A 15,218-nucleotide genomic window follows, 5' to 3' on the forward strand; every position below is an offset into this window, starting at 1 on the left:
CATGTATTTATATACACATACATTATTTGTATGATATAGTTATATAAACATATGAAATACATACCTATACACATACCTTTGATTTATATTTGTATACATACACAGGAATATAATTATATATATTATATAGTTATATACATTGAACTGAAAACTGGCAGGATACATATATATCGTGTATAAATGTGTGTCGTCTATGTGCATGTGTAGAAAAGCAGGTTGCGAGATATGGAAGCATGAGTTAGACAGGGTTCATGATTATAAAAGTAGTTATGTGTAGGTAGTGAGGTAAAGGCCCATTTGATTGAAAATATTGCATATTTTTACATCAATTGTTAGGATGAACAGATTCCTATGTAAATAAAATTATAAATAGCTATACATACTTGTATGTGTAATGTATAATTAAAATATATATAGTTTTATAGATGTATTATATTTATATTACATAATATAATTGTCTTATACTAATACATTACGTATTGTGTTATATAGAATATATTAACTATAGTGTATTATATCAGATAATAATAATTATATATTTATAATATATATACATATATATATTTATAATTTATATATTATGATATAATTGTTCTATAATCAATATTACAGGATATATCATATTAATATTATGAACATATTAACCATATAAATACATTTCATTACCCATATATTTTGTATATAATATACGCTAGGCAAAAATATATATTAATATAATACATAATTGTTATACATTAATATAAATATTAGTATATTAAATTTATATATCAATATAATATTTAATATTGGTATATTTATATTATATTTAATATATACATAGCTAATGCTCTTTAAAGCCATCTGCTACAAGTAGAAAAAGACCAGGAGTATGGCCAAAGCAAATTCTAAAAATATTAGATTACTTATATTCATTTATATGTCATTTTCCTGGAATCTGCATCTGGCTATTAGAGAGGACACACAGCAAAATCAACAAAGAGTGCCCAGGAGGACATAGGATCCTTTATTTATCGGAACCTCAAAGGAAACACAGTGCTATCCAGTCCCCCATCAAAGAGCCAGGAGCAAACCTTGAAGCACCCAGTAAAAAGCCCATTCAAACAAAAAAGCTTTCCCACTTAAACTGGAAAAAGTTAAGTTCCCAAGAGACCCCCTACACCAACCACCGAAGCTCATTTGGCAGTAAAAACAAAAATGTTCACCGAACAACAAGAAACCCCAAACAATAGTTGTTTTAGCACAAACAAAAAAAAAGCAGCTAATTAGTGTCTCTCCTGTTTGAAAGAAGGGGGTGGGAAGTGGGCAGAAGACCTGATAGGAAAGATAAAAAGAAAAGGAAAAGGAAAATAAGTTTCCAGTTTGACACTCAAGCTGTCTTCTGCATCCATTTTGTCAAGACCACCAAGTCAATGTGGAGGCTTTTTCCTCTTTCCCTTTTCTTTTCATGAGACTGATCACAACCAGCACTGCAGATTCCATCGAATTAAGGAATGCTGTTGCCTACATGTGTGAATGAGCTGTGAGTAAAGTACTGAAGTAGAGGACACCTAAAGTGAAACGTCTTCATGAATGTCCATGTGGCTGAGCAGGAAGTTAACCTTTCACAGATGTGCTAAAGAAGAAGAGGTGCCTTTTATTTTATTTACTTTTCCCCGCACTGTGTTGAATGACTATCATCTACAAGTTCAGGCTACTTTTTGCTGAGGATTAATGCACTGGAAAGGCTGAGAGAAAACTGAACAGTAGAGCTGTCTTTTTCTTGACCAGTTCACCTTACTTTCCCAAACTCTAAGTCTTTCCCTAATTCTTTCTCCTTTTTATTGTAGTAAAATGAACAGAACACAAAATTCACCATTTTGATCATTTTACAATTCACTGTACCATTCAGTGGAATTTAGTACTGTCACAATGTTGTGCAACTATCACTGCTGTCCAGCTGAAAAACATTTTCATCACCCCAAGAGGAAACCTACACCCATTTTAAGGAGTCATTCCCTATTTCCCTCTGTTCCAAACCCCTGGCAACCACTAATGTATAATATTTGCCATGTGTATGGATCTGCCACTGCTGGACATCTCGCATAAATGGAACCATACCATATGTAGCCTTTCGTGCCTGATGAGAAGTTGTGCAGTGGTAGGAAAAACTAAAATGTGATGTACTGTATGATGTATGTTTTACTGAAGTGGCTTGGTCAGATTATAATGATTTATGATAAAATCACGTAAAGCAAGCATCACAATTCTCCAGGAATGTTCTGAAGAATGCTAATGTTAATTATGAATATGTGAATCCCAAATCTTTCATTTGTATTGACCTTATCTCATTAATTCTTCTCCCAACGCTGCTATAACTAGAGTTCAGTTCTAAAATGTACCTTCCTCTTTTCCCATAGAAATTGTCCCACAATTTCAAAAAGTTCTCAAAGGTGAAAAAGTGCACACGACGTTTATCACGTTTGCAAATGCCAATGGAAATGCCAAGCTAACACTGTCCAAAATGCAATATTCTTCTGTGAGAGCACCCAACTTTAAACAAATACACATATTCTAAATACAGCTTAGATCTGTGACATGTTTTGGCCACTGAAGTATGAGCAGACATGATGGCCTTAAATGAGCAGAAGAGGCCTTAAATGGGCTTGTGCAGTTGGGCTCACCTCTTATGTTTCAGTGAACTTCTAGAGAAGACAGGACCTGGGAGCTGCGGCCTCACAGTTGGGCTTGTGTGACAGACCTCAAACTGACCCAAAACACGGAGCAAAACTAGCCATCTAGAGGTCTAAAAGAGAGCCACTGCAGCTAGCCCATAGGTCCAAGAGAAATAAATTCTTGTTTATGTAACTGACTTTGGTGTGATTTGTTCCAAAGCATTATCACAGCAAGAGCTGACTAACACAACATCCTCCAAATCATTGTTATGTAAATGGATGCCACCATGCCAACATTTAAGGCAACTGTGTACTCAAATTGTGAGAATTCTTGAACTCTTGGTGCCTCTCCAACACAATGTACATGGCTAAATTTCCACAAATAAGTTCACTAATATACCACAAAGATCTCTCTAAACTTTTATTAAACGTAATGCAAAGTTCTTTCTTTTCATTTTCTGCTTCTACATAGTTAAAATGCTGTTTATCAATGTAAAACGGTTCTTGCCGTTTGGCTTCTGTCGTTAGAGTCTTTTGAACTCTTTGGCTTTTCAGCTCCTAGGCTGTAACATTTGAATCAGCAAATGCCCCAAGGAGAAAAGCTGCACCAAGTGTCAAGCTTGCGTCTGTGTTTCCCTTCTCTCCACAACTTGGCCCACATGTCTTGGTGTCTCTCTAACATTCAGACGCCAGCGAACAGAAGTTTTCCTACTCTATCCAGCTTTTCTAAAATTTCTTTAGACTTCGCCTGATCTTATGTTATTATTCAACTATCATCTCAATTACCCCTAGGAAGAAAATTTACAATTTTTAGAGAAAACGGAACCCTGGTACACTGTTGGTAGGGATGCAACTGGTGCAGCCACTGTGGACAACAGTATGGAGGGTTCTCAAAAACTAAAAATAGAACTACCATATGACCTTGCAACTCCACTCCTGGGTATAAATCCAAAAAGAACCAAAACACGTGTTTTCAAAGACATGTATTTGAAAAGATACATGCACCCCAATGTTCGGAGCATCAGTATTTACAATTACCAAGATATGGAAGCAACCTAAGTGTCATCAACTGATGAATGGATAAAGAAGATGCGGTACATATAACCAATGGCATACTACTCAGCCTTAAAAAAGAAAGAAATTTTGCCATTTGCGGCAACATAGATGGACTTGGAGGACATTGTGGTAAGTGAAATAAGTCAAACAAAAACAAACACTGTAGGATATCACCTATATATGGAATCTAAAAAAATACAGCAATCTACCGAATATAACAAAAAGAAGGGGAGACACAGATATAGAGAAGAAACTAACGGTTGCCAGTGCGGAGGGGGAGGAGGGGGCAATACAGGGTGGGGAAGTGAGAGATGTAAACTACTGGGTGTACGATAGGCTCAAAGATGTATTGTACAACACAGGGGATATAGCCAATATTTTGTAATAACAGTAAATGTAAAGTGACCTTTAGAAAGTATATAAAAATGTTTTAAAACAGAAATCATACTGAAAATTGGAAACAATTTAAATGTCCATCAACAGGAAAATGCACATATAAATTATTGTACTTCCCTACATGGGAATCCTACATAGTGAGGAAAGTACATGAACTAGACAGATCTTTACGTGTCAGCATGGATGAACCTAGCAAAGATAACACTAAAAAAAGCAAGTAAGAAGAGAAAACATAGTAGAATACTATATGAGGTTGAAGAATACTTAAAAATGTAGCCTAAATAGAAAGACATCCATGCAGTGATGGAGACCAAGTTCAGAGGAGTGGTTACCCAGGGTCAGCTGGGGAGTGGCTGTGTTTGGGAAAGTGGTCACAGCAGGCTCTTCAACAGGAATGGTAATGTTTCAGTTCACACGCTGGCTGGAGGACGGAGGAGTGTCTGCGATATTATAATGTGAGCATGCTGCATGTGAAAGCCATTGCTGACCACATGTAGGGGATCTGATACGCGGGAGCTGGTAGTGGGTGGAGGCATCCAGAAGGTGGTGGTAGAAGAGGAACGTTGTATGCATAACGCCTAAGGCCTGACCAGAGGACGACCACTGTTCTAGAAACTGGACACAAATCCAACTTCTACGACCAATGTTAAAAGACAAACTGAGGCATATTGAAAATAAGACTTTACGTGAGCAAAAATAGATTCAATTCAGGCACCACCAAAGCGGAAGCGGTGAGGAGCACTCCAGCCACAGGAGCTGCAGAGATGTTTATTTTAAAAGGGCAGAAGCAAAGCAAGGAAATGACTGACTTGCTATAACTTTAAAGCCTAGTTGGTGGTTTGTGACTGGTTGTCCTCAGCAGTGTTCGCCACCCTGAGGCGTTGACAGGCTTAGATTTTTGTTGGTTTACATAGGCGGCCGCATCACTAGAGCCACCGCAGGCTAACGGCCTCCTTGCAGGGTTAATTTACTAACACCAGTTGTCTGAGTCCTTACTCTTACTCAGTCACTTCACTTCCTACGCCTCAGTTTCTCTTCTGGAAACTGGATATTCAGTAGTAAATTCTCTGTGGAGTTGTCAGTACCAAACAAAGTGATTATTAGTAACCACGATCATGTCCTGAATGCATGGAACACATCACCATTTGCCAACTACCGTGTCAAGTTAGCAGAAACTACAGAAATTAAGAGCTCTCCACATAAATTCACACACCTGTGCACCAGGTAAAGGACCACAGGCAGACGTTCACTCAGCCTTTCGTGTGTCCCTCACGGAGTGCACGCTCTCTCCTGGGTGGGGGGAGCACAGACACTTACGGGAGTTTACTTTTAAAATGCGTTGATACAACCAGGTCTCAGTTTTGTTTGGATGAGTCAGCAAACGCTTTTTGGAAAGCCCAAAGTCTCCACACCTCGTACGTTTCGCGTTGCCTTAGTCTCAGAGCTCAAGCCCCTACTCTTCAGGCCGCGTCACCGTGGGAGACAGGGCTGCGTGCGGACGCACAGCGAGCGTGCAGACGTCCTCGAGCCCCGCCCCAACGGTCCCGCCCGCTGACGTAAACCCCAGCCCCGCGGCGTGGAGGGCCTAGATGCCTGCGCCAACACCAGGCCACGCGGGGTCTCCGGAGCGCGGCATGGGTGGGTTGGCGTAGCTGGGGCCCGTGGCCCTATGTCTTCTGGCTGCGACGTCGGTCCTGCGCACGCTGCGGGGCCGCAGCCGCCGGGCGGTGGGCGCCCGAGGGGCCGGGGCCCCCAGGCGGGTGTGGCCATCGTGTCCGCAGCCAGCGTCCCCGAGGCCGTGCTCGGGCCATGATCACTCGGTGAAGCTGCGCCGGGACAGCGTGGCCGACTTCTTTCCGCGCTCTGAGGACCTGTGCGCGCTGCAGGACTTGGTGCCTCTGCCCTCCGTGCGCGCTTCCCTGCGGGACGCCCCGCTGGACTTAAGGCCGACCGCCTCCGCGGGGTGCCCTGGGCGCCGCTCCTGAGCACCCGCTGCCCCTGAGCACCCGCTGCCCCTGATCTGTATCCAGAGCTTCTTCCAGCCACGGCTTGTCGAGACAGGTTTGTACTTCCCGCTTCCAGGGCCCCTCGTGTTGGCGCTGAGAAGCGGGGTTTTCGATGGTGCCAGGTGGAGGGTGGGCACTAGAACCAGTGCCCAGTGCCCGGGTGTGCGTGCACTAGACGGGGCGTGCGGCCTAGGACTCCTGCCGGCTCGGTGACCCCGGCCGAGTGCCTTAAGGCTTCTAGGTCTCAGTGTTCTCATCTGTAGCGTGGGCTTAACAGGTCCCAGTCTCTGTGGTGGTTACAAGGATGCACTGTGTTAATGCTTCTAGACTCTACAAAGTAGAACACTTAGCACAGTTTGGAGCATCGTTCATTGTTGCACAGATGTTACCTGGTCTGTTGAATGACTTTGCCTGGTACACACCAAAGCGATTAGGAAATGGATATATCCCAGCTTCATTTCCTTTCCATTCAAACGGTTCAGGAAAAAAAAATTTTTTTCAATACTCGTATCATATAGTGCAAAGATCACCGGTGTGAAGGCAGCTTAGGGTTTGAATTCCAGGGCTTATGCTGTCTGTGGCCTGGGCAGGTTTCTTTTGGACTACAATCCCCACACTTGTAAAATGACATTAATAACCACTCTTTCTGTGGGTTCTTAGAAGTAATTAAGCAGGTTATGTGTGTAAAGTAGCCTGGCACTTGAATGAGTTGTCAGAACCAAGGGCTGCTGGAGACGATGCTTCTGCCCTAGGTAATCTCCCCTTCTACTGGGCGGCAGGTAAACACAAGCACAGTAGTCAGTGCTCTGGAAGAAGTGAGCTCTGGTGCTACAGAGCACAGAATCTTTTTTTAAAATTTAATTATTATTTTATATTGGAGGTTACTTGATGTACAATATTGTGTTAGTTTCAGGTGTACAGCAAAGTGGTTTAGTTATTCATGTATCCATTCTTTTTCAGATTCTTTTCCCGTACAGTTTGTTACAGGCTATGGAGTAGAGTTCCCTGTGCTATGCAGTAGGTCCTTGTTGATTATCTATTTGATACAGAGTCGTGTGTATATGTTAATGCCAAACTCCTAATGGATCCCTCCCCCCGATCTTTCCCCTTTGCAGAGCACAGAATCTTGGAAGGGAAAGTTCAGGGTAGGCTTCTTGGAGGAGGTGCCATCCTTTCTAAGGATATGTAGAAGGTCCTGGGGTGGCAGGAGGGAGCAGTGTGTGTCAAAGTTTGAGAACTATAAGAAAATATGGCAAAACTAAGGTATAGGACTGGAACTCAGGGTTTGGGAAAGAAATGAGAGTTGATACTGGAAACTTAGTGGGGCCCAAGAGAAGGGGGCCTTGTTTGTCCTGTCAGAAGTTTGGGTGTTTATCCTGAAGGCTGTGGGAAACACCAAAGAAGAGATGGACTTGTGGTTTAGAGACTCACTCGGACCTCCATGTGGAAGGCAGTTGATTTGGTGCAGGCTGAGTTGTAATCTGAGGGTCCCACTTAAGTTATAAAAGGTGGGACTGGATTTTGCAGATCTGAGAGAGAATGGGTGAGGCCTGGTGACCAGTTAGAAAAGGGAGGGCAGCAAGCGTGGGTGACAGTTTACAGCTGCATCTTTTTGAGAGATACAGAGCACGGTAGGAAGGTATTGGGGGTGGCGAGAGGATCTTACTTGATCTTCAGTGCTTTAGAGGGGCCTGGTAGACGGGTCTGGACCCAAGGTACAGATCTGGGCTTTTTGGGAGGACAGGTGTTTGAAGGCATGGTAGAGACTTAGGTTACCCACAAGAAGATCCAAAGAATCATAGGTCTGAGAGATTTTTAAGTGGGTATATTTGAGGATGTTTATAAGCTGTGAGAAAGTAACCAGCAGAGTAAGGGTGTGAAGATGTAGGAGAGGAAATGATTGTTCATTTGTTTTCAAAAAGCTGAATACTCATCGTGTGCCTGGCCCTTTTCCAGGATCTGGGGTTCACACCATCTGTTATCTCTTCTGCAAGGATAGTTCAACTCATCCCCTGGTGAAGAGAAGTCAGATTATTCTTTGCATCCCATTCAGGTATAAGAACTGTTCTGTACCTCTGAAGGGACTTTACTTAACCAGAGTAATAAGTTAGAAATCAAAAGAAATTAGAGCTGGAAGGGACCTTAAAGGCCACTGTACTTAATTTTGCCTAATATTTTACATTGAATGTAAGAAAAATTTATTGTAGAGCCCATTCTCTTCAGAGTTCCTTCACTGAACTTTCTTTATGTCTTGCATCCAGTGGGTCTATCTTGTAAATTTTGGCCTCCTCCTAAATTTGCTTCTTCATCCATATTACATTTGGCCCAGACTATGGCAGAAACTCCTGGGTGGTTCACGGCCCCTGGATTCAGTTCCTCTAAGTTCATCCGCCTGCTCGGGTTAAGTGATCTTCTAACATAAAAAGATGTGCTTAAAATAATGCTGCTAATGGCTTGCCCACACAGAGTTACTGCATACTAGCCGCCCAGCGTGTGCTCTGCACGGAGGCGTGTAGTCTGAACTGTGTTCGGCCAAGCCTCATAGGGCTCTTTGCCCTGAGGAAGGGGAGCTTTTTGTGATCACCCCCTTTATCTTGTCGGTCCTTCAGCAGCGGGGAGCCTTTTTCTAATCAGCGGAGGCACCCTTACTCAGCCAGTGGTAGCCCCAGGTCTCACCACCTGTGGGATACGAGCCATGCTTTCTCCCAGGCTTGCTTGGGCCAACATCTCTTTCATTTCTGTCTCTTCTCACACTTGGACCCCTGGCCTTTAGTCATCCCCACCTGCAGTATTTACAGTGCCCAGCAGGAGTCAGGCTTGAGTGTCTTTTCACAGATGTTCCCTCTGCAGTTAATGCACCTCCTACTCCAACTCTGCATAGCCTCATCTTTCTAGATTCTGCTTCAGGGTTATCATGAAGCCATCACTTGGATATAACATTCTGCCTCCAAAGGAACCTCTGTGCATAAAGGTTATGTTTCTTTATCTCATGTGATTGAAATTTTGAGTTTACACATGTCCCTCCTTAATGAAGGCTTTAAGGGCAGGAGTCGTTTCTAATCCTTAGCACAGAGCAGATGCTTTTTTTAATGCTTTTTAATGATGATAAAATGTGTGTTTTAAATCACTTATTTTACAATAATTTTGCTTTAGCTTCTGGCAGAAATAAAGTTTACAGAAGTCGTGTTCCTGCGAAAAGAAATAAAGATGTGACCTTCCAATTGTGTAAAGCTCTTAAACGCTGTGTAAGTGCATCGGGTGCGCTAAGGAACGTGGAGCTAAGTGGGCTAGTTGTGAGAGAGAGAGGCTTAACTATGTTAACAAAGGTAAGCCTTCATTGTGTCCTGCCAACATTTGATAGTTGCTTTTGGGGCAAATTAAACCAGTAAAATTTTAAACTCTTCCTCCATATTAAAGGGATTGAATAAATTGGCCACTTTGGTGCACCTGTGTCTTGCGAATTGTCCAGTTGGAGATGGAGGTTTAGAAAGTGAGTTTCAGTCTTGTTTATGTCTCTTCCCATCAGACTGGTCTCGTGATTTCCTACACACCATGTTACTTCCTGTCTACCTTTTCTTGGTGTTGTTCATGCCTGGATTGTCTCCTGTACCTGCTCAAACCTTGGTCCATTCTCATTTGTACCATGAAATTTTGTCATTCTGGATACTGTCAGAACTAATTTTACTTAACTTTGTGTTAAGCCACAAACCACACATTTTGTATATTTTCTGTGTTTTGTGTTTGTCTATATTTTTATGGTTTCTCTTCAAGAAATATTATGGGAAGGGAAATAGCAAGATGTAAAGAGCAAAAAAGTCATCATTCTCTTTAAATTGTTAGAACATCTATCTGCAATCATAATTATGATGCACTGTGGTATGTGTTAAAATAGTAAATACATGTAACGTCCCGTAGGAGCAGCAAACTCAGTGGTGTTGGTGAGGGTGTGTCATGGAAGTAATCACAAAGCAGGTGACTGTTGGTTGGGGTCCTGAAACATTAGTGTGTGTTCCCTGTGTCCAGTAGTGGTCTGAAGGGGTAAGGAAGCCTGCCTTTCAATTTGAGGGAACAGAGGGTTTGAGGTCCTCTCTCTTCTATTGCTCTGGTACACTGCATAGCAGCTAATAAAATACTGGGTTTACAGTTGACATTTAAATCGTGATTGATCATCAAGATTGGCATGTATCATTGGAAATGAAAATCGGAAGAGTCTTATGCTTTTTAGGTTTTTCTTTTTTTTTTTTCCCTTTGTCTCAAAAGTATGTAGTACTTTACTGAGTGGTTGGGAAGAAAGTTTGCAGTATTCAGTGTATTCAGTTTTAGTACCTAAATAGAATTAAACTGTTGCTGTAAACTGGTATAACACTTTGTTACTGACAAATTTTAGAATGCATCAGTTCATCAATCACCTGTTTGGGAAGATTGTAGTTAATGATTTTAAGAATGTGGCTGTAAACCCCCAATTGACTCAAGAAAAGCAGATAAGTCAAGATTGACAAATGTATAGGCTCTTCATCTTACTGTGTGTGTGTGTTTTTTGTTTCCTTTTAGTTACTTGTCAAGGTGTAAAGAACTCTATCACTCTTAAGACAGTAAACTTCACGGGGTATAATCTGACATGGCAGGGAGCAGATTACATGCCCAAGATCTTAAAGGTGATTTTATGTTTAAACTTTCATAAAAACATATGTGATTGAAACACATTCATACATTGACACAGATGGCAGTCAATTTTTTCTTTTGATATCTGTGAGTGCATCTTTCGTTTTGTTGAAAGAATAAGACCAGTTTTCAGTTTGGGATTCTACCATTTAGTAAAGATAGTCCACTTAATTTTAGAAATAAGAGATTTAATATATAATACATAATAATACTTCTATGTATTTTTAGTTACTGAAAACATTGATTTTGATGCTGTGAAGAAACTCTGCCATTATAGTCTTCAATCTTTAAATGAATCAAGTGTCTATTAGCTACTGTAGTTTGTAAACTAATAAAAATCACTACCTCGGCAACTTGTAAATAGAGTTTTTAAACCAGTGCCTTCACAACTTTACAGTGGTTATAATTACTGTATTTAGGCCTAAATTATTTAATAATTTGACATGAAGCCTTTTTAATAGTTCGATGGTGCAGACCAGGGATAGGTAAACTATGGCTGGTGGGCCAGATCAAGCCCGTCGTCTGATTTTGTAAAGAAAGTTTTTTTGGAACATAGTGGCACCATTGTTTACATGGTAGCTATGGCTACTTTCAGCCTACGCCAGTGGGGTTGAGTAGTTGCAACAGAAACTGTATAGCTCACAGAGCTGGAAATGTTTAAATTTAGATTTTGGAAATTGAAAAATTCTTTGAGCCTATACAGGGCAAGTCCATTGACCCCTGGGGTAGAGAACAGTCAAGAACTTGGGTGCCGAAGCCAAATGGCTTAGGTTCAAATTCCCTTTCTCCCTTTTCATAGCTAGTGACCATGGACAAATCACTTAACGTCTATGCCTCATTGTGAGGTTTAAATGAACTCATTTGTATAAATAGTGTTTGGCACATACTAAGCACTGTGTAAGTGGTTGCTGTTATTTCTGCTTGGAGCTTTTATAAGCTATTGTTAATGGGAAAATGACACTAATGATTTTCCTTTTAGAGTGTCAAAGGCACTTTGAGTCTTTTATGTTTTCAAAAATGTAACAAGACATTTTTCATTTAAAGTCAGTGTTCCCTCTTACCAAAATTGATTTTATGAATATAAAGAATTGAATGTCTTTAAGACAAGACTTGTGGTTAAATGTCAAACCATTATCTTCCCAAGGCACATCAAACTGGCTGTGCATAGTCCAGGCCTCTAAAGTTTGTGTGCATACCCTAGGTAGCATGTGAGATCCATTTTGTAAATATAGTTTTAAAAATAATGCCTGGGACTTCCCTGGCAGTCCAGCAGTTAACACTCTGCGCCCCCAATGCAGGGGGCCTGGGTTCGATCCCTGCTCAAGGAACTAGATCCCACATGCAATAACTAAAAGATCAGGCAGGCCAAAACTAAAGACCCGGCACAGCCAAACAAACAAACAAATAAATAAATAAATATTTTTAAAAAATAAATAAAATAAAAGAATGCCTTAGAAGTTAGGAAAAGAAAATATTAGAACCTATTTAGCTTTGTATCATTTAAAAATATCTATGTATCTTATAATGTACATAAGTTATATGTATAGAACTTTGTGTATATAATTTGTGAAAAAATAAGATGCGTATTAAAAAGTTTTCTTAGCGGTTGCCCAGTCAGGTGTTTGGAGGCCATTGGAGGACAGAAAGATGAAATTTAGAGCCTCAGCAATGATAGAATTTAGAACCAATTCCCTGACTTAGAAGATAAGGAAATAATTCTTAGACTGTAATTGAGTTGTCCAACTTTACATAAGTGTTCATAAACAGGTCATCCAGTGGCTGGAATCTAATCACTGACCGACTAGAATGTGGGTCACTGGACTCGTAAAGCAGAACTGACTATTTAATTTCTCAGCTTGGCTCTCCTGGCATATATGCTTGATATGTGTGTGTGTAAATCTCTGACATAATAAGCCATACTCAGTAGGCACACCCTGTTTCCTTATTGAAACATCCCAATTTCGTCCCGTTAAATCTTTGCAGTATCAGACTATCAGAAGGCATGAAGCAACCTGGGCTGAGAGTCTTCGTTCCAGGAGACCTGATCTTGACTGTATGCCTGGTTTGAGGCGCATCACTCTGAACTGCAACAAGCTCATTGGTGACCTGGGTGCTCGTGCTTTTGCAGAATCTCTTAGTGAGGATTTATGGCTTGGAGGTAAATTCTAAAATGGAAAATATTGAATTTTTAATATAATATATGCTTAGCTTTTGGCATGATACTGTTGTGATAGGATTTTTTTAAGGCCTCATTTTTCTGATCGTTTTTATGTTGCTTTTAAACTTTCTCTAAGAGTTACATATATACTTTACAGAAAATACAGAGTAACAAGAGAACAATTACCTATACATTTAATACCCAGACATAAATCACTGTTCATTTTGGTGTATATATTCTCAGTCTTTTTATTGTTTTCTATAAATATATTTGTACACTTAGGGATTACAAAAATAGAATTGTAGTATACTTGCTATTTCATATTCCTGCTTTTTTCACTTAATGAGGCATCATGTAGTATTCCATCCTATTGATGTCCCATAGTTTAATCAATTATTTGCAATTAGATTTAGACAGTTTGCTTTTCCCTGTCACAAACAATGTGAATACATTGTATATACGTCTCTGTGTCCATCGGGATTGCTTCTGTAGAATAAGGTACTACAAGTGGAATGACTAAGTGTGACATATTTTTAAGACTTTTGATACACATGGCCAAATTACCACCCAAAAAGTCTATGCCAATTTGTAGTCCACCCCAAGAGTGGATGTGAAGCCTGCCTCTCACAAACACTGGCTGGTAGCACTTTTAAAAAACTGTAAGACTACAAAAATGAGTACCTCTCCCTTTTTTATGCAAGTGGGATTAATCCAAATTTTATAACTTTTTTCAGTTAATTCAGTATGACCATCTTAGCAAGTCAGTAAATTTGCATCTACTGCATCATTTTATTTTCTTTTTTTTTGCGGTACGCGGGTGTCTCACTGTTGTGGCCTCTCCCGTTGCGGAGCACAGGCTTCGGACGCGCAGGCTCAGCGGCCATGGCTCACGGGCCCAGCCGCTCTGTGGCACGTGGGATCTTCCCGGACTGGGGCACGAACGTGTGTCCCCTGCATCAGCAGGCGGACTCTCAACCACTGCGCCACCAGGGAAGCCTTACTGCATCATTTTTTTGGTGACCCTTCAGTGTTCCATTATATGAATATGCCACAGTACACATAGCTTACCCAATCTTGTATAAAAGGTATGTCCAGTTTTTCAGTTACAAATAGTACTCTGATATATATCCTTACCTATATCTCTGACTATTTCTTTTGGTTAAATTCGTAGAAAGAGAGTTGTTGGATCAAAAGAGTATAGACATTTTAAAGACTTTTCGTACACAATCTTGGCTTAATCTGATAGGAGAATAACCACATTTTGTTTTGTTTTGTATTCGTTTGATTTACTGGTGAGGTTTACTGGCTGTTTGTATTAATTTGGCTAGTTGGTTAATTACACCGTGTGTCCATTCTTCTGTAGTGAGAGTTTGTAAGGGTTGTATCATATCCTGTCAGATCCATACGTCTGACTTGCTATTTCTGTATGTCATGGGGTGTTGAAAGACCCCAGTTATTTTAATGGGATGGTCCACTCAACACTTCAGTAAATGACTCATGATAGTTTCCTTTCATGTAATATTTTTTAATACCTGTGCTTTTGCGATGACCCCTTTTGTTTAAATGAGTAGGTTGTTCAGCCCCAGAACTACTAGAATTCATGATCATTTGTTCTGGTTTTTGTCTGACCTTTTACTGTGAGAGTTCTTGACCATCATAATTTCATGATAGGTTTTTAGTATGTATTCTCTATTCACACATTGTTTGAATTTGTTATTATTTGTATCCTAGAAAACGGTACTTTTCTAAAGTTGTACTTCCCTTATGGTTTTAGCAGATAATTTTCTAATTAAAGTGATTTATACCTGTAAATTTTTCTTATCTCTACTGTGAATAGAGGTGAACCTAGATACTAAGCCTGCTTCCACCAAGAGCATTATTTCCTTCTTGTGCAACCTCTGAATTCTTGAAAGGAGCACTTTATTCATTTGTCAGTTTCACAAGTAATTTTTTTAATACCTCTGTGTGCCAGATGCAGATTTAGGCACTACGGATAAAGCAGTGAACCAGACAGACAAAAGTCTTGCCCTCATGGAGCTTACATTCTAGTGAAGGAGTTCAGCTAGAAATGAGTAAACAGATAAGTAATATAATTTTAGAGAGTAGGAAGTGCAAAAATATCTTAATGTAAGGAGAGTGAGTGGGGGCAGGTAGGACTCCATTGGACAGGTATGTTAAGGGACAGCTTCACTGGAGAAGTGGCATTTGAACGGAGACCTGAATGAAGAGAGCGGCAAGCCATGGAAGAGCTGGTGTAAGCACATTCCAGGACAAGGGGGCAATGAGTAT

At 40.5% G+C, this 15,218-nt stretch overlaps 1 pseudogene across 1 annotated transcript in view; it reads left to right on the top strand.

The window, feature by feature from the left end:
• The window catches only part of LOC307065555 (centrosomal protein of 78 kDa-like), a 39,039-nt pseudogene that overhangs the window by 2,900 nt on the left and 20,921 nt on the right, over positions 1 to 15,218 (top strand). Inside the window, exons 2-7 of the transcript in view lie at positions 5,540 to 5,659; positions 5,756 to 6,164; positions 9,263 to 9,435; positions 9,527 to 9,599; positions 10,661 to 10,764; positions 12,755 to 12,929. The product of the transcript in view is annotated as a centrosomal protein of 78 kDa-like (transcript). The remainder of the gene's footprint in view (positions 1 to 5,539; positions 5,660 to 5,755; positions 6,165 to 9,262; positions 9,436 to 9,526; positions 9,600 to 10,660; positions 10,765 to 12,754; positions 12,930 to 15,218) is intronic.

Source organism: Hyperoodon ampullatus (assembly GCF_949752795.1).
Source record: "Hyperoodon ampullatus genome assembly, chromosome: 2".
In the NCBI taxonomy this organism is placed as follows: Eukaryota; Metazoa; Chordata; class Mammalia; order Artiodactyla; family Ziphiidae; genus Hyperoodon; species Hyperoodon ampullatus.